The following is a 16,995-nucleotide window of genomic DNA, read 5'->3' as shown; positions in this document are numbered from 1 at the left end:
ATGTGTTTTGGAGTTTGCACGTGTTTTGAATTTTGTACGTGTTTTGGATTTTGCACGTGTTTTGGATTTTGTACGTGTTTTGGATTTTGTACGTGTTTTGAATTTTGTACGTGTTTTGAATTTTGTACGTGTTTTGGAGTTTGCACGTGTTTTGGATTTTGCACGTGTTTTGTATTTTGTACGTGTTTTGGATTTTGTATGTGTTTTGGAGCTTGTACGTGTCTTGGATTTTGTACGTGTTTTGGATTTTGTATGTGTTTTGGAGTTTGCATGTGTTTTGGATTTTGTATGTGTTGAGGAGTTTGTGCGTGCTATTTGGAATTTGTAAGTGTTTTGGAGTTTATACATGCTTTGTCTCTAGGGGCCACCGTACTATTCATTCACTCTCACATTCACACACTGGTGGAGGCAGCTACAGTTGTAGCCACAGCTGACCTGGGGCAGACTGACAGAAGCGAGGCTGCCATATTGCGCCATCGGCCCCTCTGGCCAACACCAGTAGGCAGTAGGGTAAAGTGTCTTGCCCAAGGACACAACGACCAGAACAGAGAGCCCAGAGATCGAACCGGCGACCTTCCGGTTACAGATACGCTTCCCAACCCCCTGAGCCACGGTTTTTTTGTCCGAGATGACAGCCAGCTTAATAAAATTTAGTTTACACTAACACTTGCACTCTTAACTTTAGGATATCCCTTCAACAGTTTTGGAATATGTGCTAGAAGCTAGTGATAGTAACTTTGCCACTTTGCTAACACAATCATCAATATAAAGGCACAACATGTATAATTCTATATTTTACTCTATACAGTTAATATTTTTTGTGGCAATATAAAGCAAAGTCCAAGTCTTCTGCTTTTTCTGTAAGCAGTGTTGTGAACAGATTCCAGTAAAAGTCATATATGAATAAAGGCAATGGACTAGCTAGCTTACTAGCTTTTAGCATAAGTAGTAGCTTGGTCCTTTTCTGAGCTGTAGGCTAAAGTGTATTTGTTTCAGTCTTTTCTATGATTTATGGTTTTTTATGTTTGTTTGGGGTAAATTAATAACCTTTTAAATAAAGTCATTTTTGTTCTGACAGTTCAACAGGTGGGTTTTAAGTTAATGCCTTGAGGGTCTTTTAACAAAAACCAGGACATTTTATTTCAGAATCCTAGTTTGCTGATACACCTCCTTTCATTTCGCCACTCTCTAGGTGAGTATATATAGTACTTGTGCAACATAAACTTCATATGCTTACTTTGCTCCAGTAATGACAATGGGAGTGCGAGGGAAACTTTTTAATTATACCAATTTTCTACACAGCCTTTAACTTTGAAGCTGTGAGCTGGTGTAGCATTCTATGTTAGCAAATAGAAAGCCTGAGATTATTACATTTCTAAATTTATTGTTATCCAAAGTATATTTGTTTTGCCTGTTTGAGTTTTTAAACTTGGAGGTGAGTGGCAAGCCGTGACTGACTGTTTTGTGTAGTATGGGAGGGCAAACAAGGCAGTCCTAAGCTTTCCAAAAGCAACATGCCTAGTCATCATTTTACTCACTAACTTCGAGATACACAAGGCTCTGTACATTTTGCCAATAGGAGCTTTGCCATGGTTATGTACACATCTTGTTTTAAACACACACACATGAAAAGACTGCACACGGAGATCCAGCACCTCTGTCAGTGCTGCCTGCTTCTGCATTGAGTCAGCAGGGTAAATGTAGAAGCAACAGCATATGCAGGGTCTTTGCTTGATCCGTCACATTATCCCAGCGTGATAAATGATTCTGTTAACACATCAAGTTGGCTCTTCAAAGCTCCCAATGTTCCCACCTCCACAATGTGGTTCCAGCAATCCAACCCATGCGTTGATAATTTACCCTGAAAAAATTGGCCGGGAACAAGCGTCCAATTATGGCTTTGCACCCTGTTCCCAGCACCTCATAACCGAGCTCTTTGAAAACAGGATGAATCCCACACTTCTTTTGCTTCTCTTGCTTATTTCAGTATTTGTGTTTTCTTTCTTTCTTTTTTTAATCACTGTCCCATGTGATTTTGAATTTTTCTTTCAGTTTGATGTAGATGTGACCGGCTCTGTCATTCACGGTTACCTCACACGCGTGTTAGGTAAAGAATGTTAACAGATATCAGCTGATCTCAAGTTAGTTTAGTATAATGACAAATAAATGCCTTTGAAAACTACAGTCTGTCATTTAATGCTCTGGGCTCTGAGCCAGCATTTTGGTTTTTCCTGTCTGTCAGCACGGAGCTGTATTGGAAAGTCATGTTTCATCATTTCCTTGCAGACTGCATCATGTTGTTAGGTCAGTGTTTGTTATATCATCATAATACTATATTATTTACACAAACAATGGATGATTCTCTACATCGGTTTCAAATTTGTGCGCTAAAATTTACTCCCTAAGTTTCTCAGTTCTCAGGTTTAAAATAACTTTGCAAATATGAAGGATTGTTTGACATGTTGTTACTCTGAGGTATGATTTCAATGGATCACATTAGTTCTTCTGCATTATGTTTCAGTTTTGGAGTTTAGTTATTCTTCTTGGCTAATGAACTGAACTCTCAGTTTACTGTGCTTTGTTTTTTGGGGTTGGCAGCTGCTCCTGTTTTCAGCTTTGTCCTGAATGTTCTGGCTGTTGTTTGTTCTCACACTCAAATTAGATTTCATGTCTTTTGGAGCTCAATCTGAGGATCAGCAGATCTGGCCGCTCACTGTTGTATAACGTGGGAAAACACACAAATATCACTCAAAATGATTTCAAAACGCGCTCGAACTATATTCCCACAAACATTCGAACATATTTGATTACTTCACGTGTCTTTGTTAATAAGTTGTTGAAATGCAAGTTAATAGTGATGCCGTTTACTGTATAATACTGCATAGTCCAAATCCTAAAAGTATCTGATGACGTTTTACTTTATTTTTACTTTACTTTATATCTTTTTACAGGATGTTAAAACAGCTCTCCAGCAGCTTTTAAATAACACTTAAAACATGTAAGGCATTGGAAGCAAAGGCATATAGTTTTTAAAGGAGCTTAAAAGATCTGATACAGGCCCATAATTCTCCCTGACACACTCCCCTCTCACATCTCATTTCACCAGAGAACATTAGGGAGGTCAATTTGACCAATCATAGACCCTGTTGCACCCACTGAGCCATCTGATCATCTTTCACCTCCTCCCGGGCCCATGAACTCTTAGTGTACAGTCATCTGATCCCACTATAGCAGCGAGCAGTAGAGGTCCTGACTTGGACTTCTTTTTAATGCAACACTGTTGCTTCAGTTTGCTGCATTGGTCTCTGATCACATGAAAAAAAACTGATATGGATTATCATGTTTTCAGACTTTCCTTGAAGGTTTACATTATATTACAGGGCTTCTGAATCTTTTCACAGCTGCATTATGGAGTGATTTTTGCATACCTGAGACCAGTTCCTCTTATATATACAATGCTGTGAAAACGTAATCACCCCCTTCCTGATTTCTTACTTCTTTGCATATTTGTCACACTGAAATGTTTCAGATCATTAAACACATTTTAATATTAGACGAAGATAACCCGAGTATATCCGAAATGCATTTTTAAAGTGATGTGCCTGTGTGAAAAAGTTAAATCACAAATTAACTGTGATTAACTGTATATTTTATAAAAGATTATTTTAATTTCAGCTAACAACATGATTGCTGATTACTGCCAGACCTGCTGAATCAATTCGGAACACATCATTACACGATCCAAAGATCCAAAGCTGAGAAACAAAGTCATTGACATCTATCAGTCTGGAAAAGGTTACGAAGCCATTTCTAAATTTCTGGGACTCCAGAAAATCACAGTGAGAGGCATTATACACAAATAGAGAAAACTTGGAACAATGGTGAACCAACCCCAAGTGGCCAAAATTACTCCAAGAATGCATCAACAGCTCATCTGCAGGCTTCACTTGCCTCAGTTAAGGTCAGAATTCATGATTCAACAATAACAAAGAGACTGGGCAAAAACAGCTTCCATGGGAGAACTCTGCTGAAAAAGAACAAAAAGAACACAAAGGCTCGTCTCACAGTTTCCAAAATATGATGATCCCTTAAGACTTTTGGGGAAAATATTCTGTCAACTGACAAGACAAAAGTAGAATTTTTGGAAGGTTGGCATCTATTTCTTTCATTTCATAGAAAGAACATTATCCCAACAGTCAAACTGTTGATGGTAGTGTGATGATGATCTGGGGTTGCTTTGCTGCCGCAGGACTTTAACAACTTGTTTTATTTGATGGTGCTCTCTATCAGAAAATCCCGAAGGAGAAAAGTTGTCCTGAAACTTAAGCTCACTCGGGTTGTGTACCCGGACAATGATTCAAAACATACCAGCAAATCCACCTCTGAATGACTCAAAGACACAAAATGATTATTTTGGAGTAGTCTAGTCAATGTCCAGACTTAGATCAGATTAAACAGACCATTAATGCTCGAAAATCTCCAATGTGATTGAATTAAAACACTCCTAAAAAGTACACACAATGGTGTGAAAGACTCATTGCCAGTTCTCACAAATGTTTAATTTCAGGGTGGCACAACCAGTTTTCACTCAGGGCAAGGTATGTTTTGAGCACGAGCTGATATTGTCGTGTTGGTGTTGTTCCCAGATCATCATACTAAATGTTATTCCAGGATCAACATTGCAAGTGACCAATCAGAATGTTGTGACGTCATACTTTTGCGACTTCGGGAAAAACCGCCGTAAAACAAAAAACTTTACTTAAGCTGCGAGGAACCGCTTCTGTCCGCTGATCAACGGACCCTGACCCTAACCCTAACCCTAACCCTTTAATAAACGGTAAGCAGAATTGATATTGTCCTTGCAACATTGAAATTTCATAAATGCATGAATGGCTTGGCGCGCAAAAGAATAACGTCACAACAATGTGATTGGTCACTTGCAATGTTGAACCTGGAACAACATTTTCATGATGACCTGGGAACAACACCAACACGATATCAGATCATCCATGTTTTGATGACTATTGTACCTTCATAAAAGCAATAATCATTTTAAAACTGCGTTTTATTTACCCTGGCTATTTTTGTGTAATATGAACGTTTGTTTTGATGATCTGAAAGATTTCAGTTTCAAATATGCAAAAATTAAAAATTAGGAAGGGGGCAAACACTAACACATATACGCACGTGTGCTAAATACCTCACCTAGGAGGTGTCCAGGAGGCATCATAGTCAGATGCCCAAACCAGCTCGACAGGCTCTTTTTGATATGGGGGAACAGCAGCACAACTCAAAGTCTCTCTTGAATGACTGAGCTCCATACCTAAGGGTGAGCCCACGTAAAATGAATAATTTATGCATAGAGAAGGATTCGCTTTTTTGTTTGATTTTTACTTTGACAAAACCATAATCAATGCCACTCAATCGACACCATTTCTGTCTAAGCCTTTAAAGTTGAATCCCTCTCGGTCCACTATCAAATGGTGAAAATCGTAATAAATGGATGCAAGGGTGGATGATTTAATATTTATACTGTATGAACAACAACAGCAGATCACTAATGAAAACAGTACTTCTAGATTTAGTGCAGACTAAGTGTGTCAGTGATACAACCTCATTGAGGCTTTCTCAGCTTTCCTGTCTGTCTGCCTGACTGACTCTCTGTCTGCTTTTGTGTGTTTGGACTGCTGCTATAATTACTGTCCAGGCAGGGGTGGACCTGGAGACAGAGGCAGTGTGCTAATTGAATGTTGGAGCAAGAACAGAAGCTATTAAAACAAGCCTGCCAAGACGTTCTCAGCCTCATCTGCTACCATAAATCCATACCGACCATTACGACTGCTGCTACCACTTCCTCCACCGCTCCATCTCATTTTGTCTCTGTCATTCCCTCCAATAATGTTCCTTCTTCTCTTTCAGTACTCCCAGTCTTTGGATAAGGTATTTTATTAACCAAGTAGGCTTGTGTGTCTCATGTGTTTTTATTAGCTTGTCTCTTGTTTTGTATCACTGCACAGCTAAATGAAGACCAGAGGTAGACTAAGGATATCGATGGATCTGCTAATAAGCCAACCTTTTCCCACTATTTTCTTCTAATGTTTTGAAAGAAGCCTTGCCTCACAACTGTATTTCTCTTCTGAAATCCTCCCTTCCCCTCTCCCATCCCAACAAAAGTGCTGTTGCAATGATTTAAAGATAATAAAGTTCTAGTTTTCCTTTATTTTCAGCATTTAAACTATGGGGAATATGAGAAGACAAATGGCCTCTGCAGGGTTTGACGAGCAGGCCCCTTAAGCTTCGGGATTGCAGTCTCTCTGCAGACTCTCTTTCCATGTCTTTTTGCTAAATAATCAAAATGAATCTCTGTGTCTCTCCATGTTTGTAGTTTGTGCACGAGAAACACAAACAGGATGTACCATGAGGAAAGTCAAATCTGTTCAGACTGAAGCTGCCTTCTGTTGGACCAGCATTTGGGTTTGGCAGCATTTTAATTTAAAAAATAAATTAAAAAAATACTGTACGCTGTGTCTGAACAAACTGGGCTTACAAATGCAATTTGGTTTTTACTTCTTAATGGGTTTTTGGTTTTTTGTGTTTTTCGACTGGTTGATTAGTCTTACGTGATTAGTCAAGTTCTTTGACTTTATGTCTTTCTCTCAAGGTAAACAGATCTAAAATAATTGACAGTGACATCCACTGACTGGATGGCTTCCCATAGTTGAAATCATGAACAAAAAGCCTAACCACTGTAGAAAGGCCTAATTAAACAGCGGTCTTTAATGTTACCCCTTCCACCCCTCCACTGTAGCCCCAGCCACACATGAATGAAAGAATAATTCCCTTTTGAAAGCAAGCTCTGTTTTATAATCTATAACCAATGGAAGGCTCTTGGCTAAGAAGGTCCTCAGGTCACACTCCATCTCTTCCTTTCTCTTTTCTCTCTTTTTTCCCATCTCTGTTTTTTCCCCGTCTTCTTCTTCTCTGTCTCCCTGCTGCTTCCATGGTCTGGGTAAGCAAGGCAGGGCTGTGACAGTCACCTCTTCATGCTCCCTCAAGAGCGAGGTAGGGCTAACTGTCCTTGAATACATTCACACACAACTTCCCATGAATGACCATGTGTTGGCATGACCAACCACTGGGCTCATGTGCTTGGATTACTGGACTGCTATGAATGAGAAACAGCCAATTTAATCCAAAAATGGTGGCTGAAGTGGGGAGGTGGGGGTGGGTTTAAGTGCTTAGGGGCCTTACTACCTGGGGTTATTTGAGAAAAAAAAAATCAAGGGTCCATGCACCCCTCACCTCACTTCTGCCCACCATCCAAAAACCTCCCCACCCAGGCAAGAGGACCCCCCTGACTGGCAACAGTAAATAGATTCTTTCTATGACATCCTTAATCCTCCTAAATAGCAACAAATCCTATTAGGCCATGAATTATAAATCCTCTTCTTCCACTAAACTCAATCACCCATCCATCTTCATGTATGTATGCACAAACATTACCCATACATACACATTTTCTCGGGAATGTTGGTCTAAACAGGGCAGGCTGTGAATGTGATGGACGTCCACATGACATGTTAGTGTGCCTATATATTTGCTGTTTGTTAAATACTGGTACATGTAGATGTGTGCGGGGCCACTAGTGAGGCTTACTTCTCCTCCCACCTGTCATTTTGAGCTGAGTCACCCAAGCTTAAACACAGATATAAACAGCAGGCGTAGATTAGTCTCATATACACCAGAGTCAGGAACTTACCAATGCTTGTGAGAGTGTATGCTTTTATACATTATCCTAAATTACCTGATTGTGTCAGTACACTCAGTGCTTACTTTTATTTTATTGCTCTAAAAGACAAGAGCATAATGGTGAAATGCAAGCCGCGTCAAGCACAGAAACAACTACATTACACTGCTAACAAAATTTCGGCTATTATTAAGCATCTGCACTGACGGCAACCTGCATTTCAACCTCTACATGCTTCTATAGTAGAATCACTTTGGCTGTAGCTGTTGTTTCTTTGGGCTGTTGTTTTTTCCTTTTAAAGCACATACCTTTTTTTCAACTTTGGTTTATTTTTTTGGCTTTGTGTCATTAGGATAGTGTGTGGAAGATTTATACTGTTAACTGATATTTATGAGACAGTGCAGTCAAGGTCATCTTACAGAGTAACAAGATAGTAATGTATGGAATAATATTTAATTACTCAAAGAATAGAATTCTTTGAGTAATTAAATAATGTACTGCATTACTTTTAAGACGAGTAACGAGTAATATGTAGCATGTTTTTTTTAAATAACCACATCACTGCATATAAACTACACATAAGGAAATTTACTCTGTAAAGTTTCTATTACACTACTGGGACCTCGTTCAGGGACGTTTTTGCACTCACAGATCCACAGTTACCAGCATCATACGTACCACCAATGTTTGGTCAAAGTTTTATCAGGTAATGAGTCCGGTGGATCCTTCACCACCAATGAAGCAGAAAGGCCAGCAGGTTGGCAGAAATCTGTTCCTGTAAACGCTTGCGTAATCTCATGGCCAGCACCAAGTTCCTGAAGATAATGCAAAAGCAGCTATTTAGACCAGAACAAGGTCTGACAGAAAATAGGGGATCATTAACTACAAAACGATGCAGTTCTCTAATTAGACTCTCTTTGAAGAATAGTTACCACCACATCCCTGTCTTTAGGCTACACCTCAGGCTGGAACCCCAAAACCCTGAATAATGCTGGTCTCATCTTTGAGGTTGCTATTCCCAGAGTCGTTCTTACTTCTGAGTTTGTTGATGACAGGAACTGGGAAAACGAGTCAACCAAGTTTTAAATGTCACATTTAACCAACTTAAATTGCATTATTAAAATGTCTGTGTACATGATTGTGTCTATATTCTTTCAGAGTAAATCTTAATTTTTTTGCGGCTTATGTACTCGAGTAAAAATCAAATCTCCCACAGGTTTAGTTCAAATTGGTTTGGCTTTTCCAACCTCGTCACCCAAATTGTTTTGATCATTTGGCATTTAGAACTACACGGACAAGAGTTCAGTGGTCATTACACGACTTGTTAAAAGTGTGCTCTTCTCCAATCTTCTCTCTGCGTGGTGAGAAAAGAGCTGCGACCGTCTCTTTTCTCTGCAAATAATGACAGGTTGTGAGATTCTGCATCATTAACGTTAAACGTGGGTGGAGCTTTTCCGAGTGTGCTGGGACGTCAGCTGCCTCTCGAGACGAGTAATTTTCCTTGGTGGGATTCTTTCACACGCTTCGGGAGAGGAGACTTTAAGGCTTTGATATTCAGAGAAATTATGTGGCAGTGAATGTGAAAGAACAAATTACTGAATTTATTTGTATTTTTTTTGCTTTATACATTACTCCATATCTATATACGGAAACATGAAAACAGTAATTTGATTGTGTGTTTGCGAGGTGACGGTGAAGACAGATTGTAAAGTATCTCTGGCGTCTCCCCCTCGTTTTTTCTGTCTCCGAGGCCACACACATCAAACAGGGCTCGCTCGTTCTGTTCTCTCTTTGTCATCAGCTCTCAATGGGTGCTGGTCTTTGATGTGGTTGGGTTGCTGCTATTGTCTCTGGCATGTCTTGATCAGTGTCTATTGATCTGGGAAGAGTGGACATGAAAACAACTGGAGCAGGCCCATGGGGAGAAGGGAACCTATTGTAGCAGAAAGCAGATTTAAGTGGTTGCATCTGACACTATTGCACGTATGGCAGATTTTCAGGTTCACGTTCTGACTGAGTCGAGTTTAAATTAAAGATTAAATTAACTGCAGCCAAACTGAAGAATAAGCAAAAACATGAAGCAAGTCAGAATAATGGAGGAAGTCGTAAAGTGAGTCAAACAGAGACTCAGAGTGTGGAAAATGAGTTTGCAGCTATAAAGAAAGTAACCAAGGTTAACTTAGCCTTCATACTTATTTGGTTGCCTGGTAACAGAAAGAGAAAAGAAAGAACCTGGTTGTGATGAATCAAAGGTTGGGTGACAGTGGAGAACAGGCAGAGGCAGAACTGGTTTAATAGTGGGTTCCAGTTGAACTTGGAAAGTTGGATTTCATACTTGGACAGAACGGCAGATTTTGCCCCGACCCCAAAATCAGTTTTTTACCATTACCTGTGAGCTCTACACTGTTTAAAAAAAACATCTTAAAAAAACGGTAATATTTCGGCAGCTGGGGCGCCAAACTACTACCGTAAATAAACAGAAAACAACTTCCTCATAAAAATACGTTTGATTCCAGTAATGACAATACAGTTTGTTGCGCTAATTTTACATGGGATCTTGCCTTTTCAAGTGATTTTAAACATCAAATTAGGAACATGTTAATGTGATTAAACAATGAAATTATCTATAAATAGGGGGAAAAAAACAAATCCTAAAAAAAACAGCAATATTCCGGCAGCTGGGGCGCCAAAATACTACCGTAAAATAACAGAAAATAACTTTCTCGTGAAAATACAGTTATTTTCAGTAATGAAAATAGAGTTTGTTGCGCTAATTTTACATGGGCTTCTGCCTTTTCCAAGTGCTTTTAGACAGTAAATTAGGAACAATTTAATGTGATCAAACAATGAAATTACAAGGTCAATGAATGTGGCAATATGAATCATAATACGTAAATGTACAGAAATATACAGTTAATTTAAATAATAATGGATTGCATGCCCTGGGACAGACTGACAGAGGCGAGGCTGCCATATCGCACCATCGGCCCCTCTGGCCATCACCAGTAGGTGAAGAGTCTTGACCACGGACACAATACCGAGAGTGTCCGAGCCGGGGATCGAACCGGCAACCTCCTGATCACAAGGCAAACTGCCAACTCTTGAGCCACGATCGCTCTAAATAGCAATTATAATAATACTTATGTGATGTAACACAAGCTTATAGGAATCATGTTATATACTTTTCCATAGCATTACATTTGAATTCAACAGTTCAATCTTTCAAATAACGGACAGATATTTGTGAAATCATGATACATTTGTGAATGTATTTTAACAATCTAAATGTGCATATGTACAGATTTGAAATATGAAATCACAGTCTATTTACGTAACTTTATTGATATTCTAGAAGAACAGAACAAAACTGTAAAATGCACAGTAAAATACTTTTATATTAGGATTTTTTCCTACAGTACTGCCATACAAAAAAAATATATTTAAAAAACAAGTGAATTGTGTTTTACTATATTTACAGTGATGTTATGTTATTTTACCTTTGACATGTAAAATCACAGTCTACTTATGTAAATTTAATGATATTCTAGAAAGACAGTACAAAACTGTAAAATATACAGTAAGATACTTTGACATTACTATTTTTTGGAACAGTGTAGAGTTCATCATACACAAAGCTGTCCAGTGTGCATCTGCGGTAATGTAAGTATGTGCAAAACGATTTGCAGTGAGTTTCAGTGAACAGATACTGCTAACAATGGCTACCCTGGTTTGTTTGTACTGCTCAACTCGTGTAACATCAATTCCAGCTCCAACTTCCAAGATAAATGGAAAACAGCATATGTCCTATTCCCCTTTTTTTGTATGCCATGGAAATACTCGGGAAAATTTACCCGAAACCTTAGATTGTGGTTACACGTATTAGGGATTTTTAGAAGTCATTGAAGAATTCTGTATTTTAGAGAAAACGTGGTAGCATTGCTTAAATTAGAGTTGCAATCCTCCTCGTTTTAAACACTCAGTGAATGGCATGCCATCACTTAGATCAAACATTTCTGAAAGAATGTAATCATCTTATCCTGCCAAGACATGATAAAAAAAATGCCTGGTTTTGAGGAGAACTGAAGAAGAGCACATCTCTTTGATGGACCAAAGCGCCAGTTATATAAAGCTTATCTCACAGAGACAGATGCAGACACACAGAGACACACGCACACACACACACACACAGGCCAGCAGACTTGCTGGGTCCTGCCTGTAGTGTAGCACATGCGTGTCTAGGGTTGCTTTCTCCTGACTGACTCCAAGGTTATTGCTGCACACCATGGAAGCACAGGATATTTGATGGTCCCCTGCCAAAGACAGAGCCGGGGTCATGGGGCATAGGAGGGTAGGTTGCCATTGACAACTCAGAGGTCTCCAAAGTGACCATTTGAAACTGGGGAAGAGAGAAAACTTATTAAGAGTGAAGGGTCAATGGGAAGCCATGGGGCTAAATCTTTCACCAGTTTTGAAGCGAGGGTCAGGGCTAGTTCATAACTGCAGCAACGATGGCTCACCTATGACTTCTACAGTGGACCTGAAGAATAGCAAGTCTGTTGAGAAGAACTAGAAACTGGGATTTAATCCTCACAATTAAAATACACACAACCAAGCACGAGTGAATCATACAGTGCAGGACAATGGAAAGAATATTGAAGTCGTCGGGGGTAAAATCTGAGCTCTGCTGGCTCAAGAGAAGTTCCCAGGATAAACTGTGTCAAATCTTCTGCACAGATACACACAAAGATGGGAAACAAGAAGAGAGAAGATGCTGTAGTAACACTTTATTATATAGCCTGCAACTGAGGGCGTAGTTACCCTGTAATTTTCAATATGTTTTACTTAAAATTAAAATATAACTATATTTACCTAGACATATTTAAAAGTTGATACGCTAGGGGGGTCTGGAGGAAGCAAAGAAATTATTCTATTGTAAGTAAATGTAAGTAGTATTGTAAGTAATTTTAAGTACTGCATAATTTTGCTGACAAACAATATTTTCTCATCTTATATCATAAATACTCTTTTGGTCATGGGCTATATTAAAGTGTTACTTTTTACATATTTATTTCTTTTATGGTGTTTGTTAATATTCATTATATTGGGGTGCATGATGGATTTTCTAATATTCAGTTGTACTGTACTTAAAATTACTTATAGTATTATATGTGTCTCATTTTCCTTAAAATACCAAGAAGTTAAGCAAGTACAGAGTAATTATGACATAAGATGGAGAAATGTTGTTTGTTTTTACCAGGTAATTATGCAGTTCTTAAACTTAGTTACAGTATAATTATTTCTTTGTTTTCTGTACATTTCAGACTTTTTACCTTCTTATTCTAGTGTGCCTGTCTTTGAGTATTGATATGTAAATATAATTACCGTATTTCCCGGACTACAAAGCGCACCTGAATATTAGCCGCACAAGCTAAAATCAGGGGAAAATCCTGTTTTGTACATACATTAGCCGCACCTGACTAAAAGCCGCAGGTGTTTCAATGTTGACTCATCATATGTAAGAGAATATGCACAAAGGGAATTGTCAGGAAAGAGATGGCTGTTTGGAGACACACCCCTTTTATTAATATTTTGAAAAACAAGTTATGGGTACATATTTGCACATGTAGTACATAACAGTAACCTACAGCACACCAGAAAAATAGATTCGGACTACCTTTTAGGCTCAGGTGCAGTGACACGGCTTTAACAAGAAGAAAAGTCAGTCATTCACCATCTTTCTCTTCTTCCTGCGCTCTAAAACCACCAAAGTCCTCTCCTCCAATGTCGGAAACGAACAGGCTCAGGATGGCTTCGTCATCCACTCTCCGCCGTGGCGGTGTCCTCCTCTCCATCATGCAGCAGTCCAGCCCTTCAAAATCCGTTGGTGATCGTGGATGTTTTCGCACTTTTCCACGCTGTCAGAATCCACCGGTGGAGTTGGGCATAACTTGCTTTTCGCAAGTTTATCGCCGCTCGTCATCCACGCCTCCCGCTGAATGCGTAGCGCTACTTTGAAGTTTGTTTTTCGCGCTACTTCGTACGGCACTACGTTGCCTGGCGGACGGACATGTGACTAACATACCACTCTTGAACCCCGATCCTTCCGCCAGGCAACGTAGTGCCGTACAACAGCGGAACAAACAAAACAAATCGTCTTACGATATCACAAAAATCATGGAAAATCCATAGAAAAGCCGCACCTGACTAAAAGCCGCAGGGTTCAAAGCTTGTGCAAAAAGTAGCGGCTTATAGCCCGACAATTACGGTACATAATTGCATTTCAAATAAAATGTATTGAAATATATTATGAAGACTTGCACAAGACACCTGTACACAGTTTGACAGAAAAGGATTTTTAAGATTTAAGATTTTAATGGCAGTGTCAGCTAGTAAAGTAAAAGTAAGAGAGGAAAGGAGCAAAACCATTCCAAGGTGCCATGTTATTTCATAGTGGATGACTACTTGTCACTATTAGGGAAGCTGAAAAATTAGACGACAAATGGCTTAAAAGCTTTTAAAAAATAAATCGTCATCGGATCTGGACAGGAAAGAAGACGCGTGCTTAAAGTAACATTAGAAGTCTGTCAAGTCAATGCTGCAACACCCAGATGGACTTAAGATAAATATTACACCACGCTATAATTTAAAAAAGAAATCTGAATGTTGCAAAAGTCTCTGATTATCAATACTGAATCAAACTGTAATGAGTTGTTAAGTTTTAGGAGGTTTTGACTTAATTTATATGTTTTATTGCTGCTCTGGGTCCTGTTTTTCCACCCAGTCCTCAAAGTGCAACAGAGAAGTAAAGGCAGGCTGTCTTCTTTGGAACTTGTAACCCCGGAAGAACTCGGAGTACTGTAACACTTTGAGCTCCTGTAACACCACTGTAGTCCTGCAGGTCAGGGTTGGTGGAGCCTGCATTTTATTAAAAGGAAATCTGGCTTCTTTATCTGCATTACAACTTCCTTATTACAATTTCTTCTTTCAAATGTTACGCTAAATAATGTTACCAGCAGGTCATCATAACTAGAATACAATGGTAGACAATTGAAGATGACTTTTCGGTGCTGCCATCATTAAAAACAAGATACCAGTATTGCGTGGTGAGCGGTTAGGCAGACCACGCTTTTCTAGAGAATCATTCTACATGTTTTAGTGAGTAACCGAAACAGAAAGGGCGGGAAAGAAAAGACTACATGACAATATTACGAGATCCTGTCCGTAGGAGGTCTACATTTCCCACTTACCTCTCAAGAGCACAAGAGGAGCAAGCAGAGAAATGTGGGATTTGCATTCTTACATTTTCTGTGTGTCAAATGTTTAATGGAGTGCAGAGTGGGTTAGTGTTGGACAAAAGAAAACAAAACACCCATCCGTGTTGTTCTTTTATCACACTTACCCACTGAACATGTGTGTGCATTTGTGTCAAATGCAGGAAACGGGAGGAGGGCAAGGAAGGAGCAGGGTACAGTTGTTCAACGATCAAAACCACACGTTTTTGTTTCCTACGTGTGTTTTCTTTCCCAATTATGCTTGCACCCTCCAGTTCACACAGAAACGAGGGGAGAAAAAAAAACATCCTTCTCCTCTTTGACGAAGGAGAGCAAAGGGGTGGGTGCTAGACTTTTTTTTTCCTAAAATAGGGACTCATGCTCTTTATGTTTGGTATTGTTTGCATGCATTTCCTCCTATAGCTTGGGCAGGCCCTGCATGGAGGGCAGGAAGAAAGACGGCAGTTCAACAGCCTTTGATGTTCCTGTTTTATGGTCCCATGTCAACGCATTGTCTGTTAAGTCCTTTTGTTGTCCCTTTGCCTAATTAAGACCTCAGAGCGACTTGTTGACTCCACAAAGACCCCCATGTTTAGGGAGACGAGGGTGGAGGCTGTGTGATTCTGTGTGTCAAGGGTGTGTGCGCTTGTATGTGCGGGTCTGTCTGCCTTGACTGGGAAGTAGCTTGAGAGAACTCTTCAAAACAATACACAAAACCCATATATTGGCTTTGACTTAATCCACACTCTTTGCAGACGCTGGGCGTATGCACATGGCCCAAAGGCTTATCAGCACATACCAACAGATGGCTGAAAGGTCACCTTTGTCTGAGACATGTCCTACATGAAACAGAAAACCAATATTAAAATTGACACAAAAAGCAGGGATCAAATAATACCCTCCTCACCCAGACTTTGCACTCCATTACTGTTTGTTTTTGCTAAACAAATTTTGCATTGAAAAGAATAATAGGTCATGTATTGTTCATTTAATTCTGTGTGGGATTTAAGTCTGTAATTGGACAAAAGCCATATAATAGTTCTTTTCTGTTTATTTTGGGGGTGTGGGAAAAGATCAGTACAGAATACAGTATTGCAGTAATATGTATGGGGACATTGTTTAGATCCAGAGAGACCAATAAGAGATATTTTTTAAATAAATTAAACTCTTTGAACAAGGGTCTCGTCTCATGCACCACCATGCTGAAATAGCGAACAAACTTACATTAAATTGGCTTTTTCGAACGATCATCAAGCACTGGATACACTTAGCTTGACCAAGGTGCCTCCTAATTCAGGGCAAGCTAATGGCTCAGTTTCATGAGAAAAAACAGGACAATAACCTGCTTGCACCTACCAAAAAAGCCCCTATTTCTTCCCTTTCTGCAACCAATTGCAACTTGTGGTAACTACGTGTTTGCCCAGAGTCCGAGCTAGTCAGCTTAAGGTGATTTGCACAGACAGGCAACCTGTCTGCAAACAGTTGCAGTCTGACTTGGACTGACTGCAATCACTCCCAGAAAGATTGTTGAAGGTTGGCAAATAATTGTTGTCTAATTTATAAATGCAGACAAATTGCCAACATGTTGCCATCAATCTGAAATAATCTGTGGGAATGAGTACAGCTTAGGGCCAATGAGCTGGCTGTCAGCTGGTTGGTTCTGGTTGAATTTCTGTCTATAGAGACAGCAACCGATAAGTGATTTTTGACAATTTAATCACAGTTAATTGCTGTATTGTCAGAAATACTTAGCATAAAATTGCCAGCTTGACCCCATTTAACTGCAGACTGATTGCAGGCTGCCTGTCGCTGTTTATTGGAAGCATTTATGGCAGGTGCTAGTATTTAGGTATGCTTGACAATCTCATTCTCCATCAAATAATATCTGAAGCAAAGAATGTAAGTTATATATTGATACTAACATTTCTCTTGGAAGCCCCCTAAATGCCCTTGAAAATGTTAATACCTTTTTATTAT

General features: G+C 39.4%; 1 protein-coding gene across 1 annotated transcript in view; it reads left to right on the top strand.

Annotated features, from left to right (window-relative positions):
* kcnq1.2 (potassium voltage-gated channel, KQT-like subfamily, member 1.2) overlaps window positions 1-16,995 on the top strand; it is a 182,448-nt gene that overhangs the window by 97,994 nt on the left and 67,459 nt on the right. The window lies entirely within an intron of this gene.

This window comes from Rhamphochromis sp. 'chilingali', assembly GCF_963969265.1.
Source record: "Rhamphochromis sp. 'chilingali' genome assembly, chromosome: 2".
NCBI lineage: Eukaryota > Metazoa > Chordata > Actinopteri > Cichliformes > Cichlidae > Rhamphochromis > Rhamphochromis sp. 'chilingali'.
The sequence above is the reverse complement of the archived record's forward strand: the minus strand, read 5'-3'. Positions and strand labels throughout refer to the sequence as shown.